Genomic DNA, 873 nt, shown 5'->3' with positions numbered 1-873 from the left:
ACAGTTACATTTGTAAATCATAAGGAATTCATTTCCTACCTGACAGTCTGTACTGATCCCTTCTTTTATATCACTGAAATCGGAAGACCCAACTGTAATTCCCCAAATCAGAACCAGACACTTTTATTAACAGTAACATTCTGCAAATAGACTGTCAGTTTAAGGGGAGCCACAAGGAAGTACCTCAACAACTCAAAAGCCAGGGAAGTATGATTTCCCCCTAAACGTTAAAAATAAGATCCATGTTTGGCACACCAAAGCACAGAGAATCTTCCGAAAACGAGAGAAGGCTCCCGGGACAGGAGGACTTGGTAATAATCTAAGTAAATGTGGCTTTTCTGAGCACTGTCCAAGGAGGACGCTTTCACCATCTTCCTTACGTGGTGGTGGGAGGTTGTAGTCAATGACTGCAGCATGCCAGTACAACAGATGTCCGGGGCCATGCCTTACCTGATGTGTCCACCTAACACTCAGTCTGAGCCCCCGCTGCTAAAGAACCCTCTGGTCTGTATTTGGCTTCCCATATAAATCTGCACAGAGAATGTGCTAAACTCATTGAAAGAGTCTAGGTCCTGAGAAACAACAACAAATTACTAAATCGGCATTGTGCTTTCTAGACTTGTAAGATACCGAGAGTGTATGTCTGAGAAATAGGTCCACTGGGGGGTCAGCACAGATCAAGCCTCTCAGTGTCCAGGCTCAGGGCTGTGCTGTGAACAGCAGTAAATCAACCAGGTGGCCTCTTAGGCATCAGTCTGCAAGAAACCTGAGTAAGTTCTCAGTGTGACTGAGGGAAAGTGATTTTTATTTCTACACAAACTGAAAAAAATTACAAACTAACTCATTAAAGAGAAAAATAATTTCAAGATGCAA

The 873-nt window shown here is 43.1% G+C and overlaps 1 protein-coding gene across 1 annotated transcript in view; it reads right to left on the bottom strand.

The window, feature by feature from the left end:
* NARS1 (asparaginyl-tRNA synthetase 1) overlaps nt 1–873 on the bottom strand; it is a 31,561-nt gene that overhangs the window by 24,571 nt on the left and 6,117 nt on the right. The gene's annotated exons all lie outside the window — the stretch shown is intronic.

Source organism: Orycteropus afer, unplaced genomic scaffold (assembly GCF_000298275.1).
Source record: "Orycteropus afer afer isolate SDZICR_OR568_19922 unplaced genomic scaffold, OryAfe1.0 scaffold00029, whole genome shotgun sequence".
NCBI classification, from domain to species: domain Eukaryota; kingdom Metazoa; phylum Chordata; class Mammalia; order Tubulidentata; family Orycteropodidae; genus Orycteropus; species Orycteropus afer.
The sequence above is the reverse complement of the archived record's forward strand: the minus strand, read 5'-3'. Positions and strand labels throughout refer to the sequence as shown.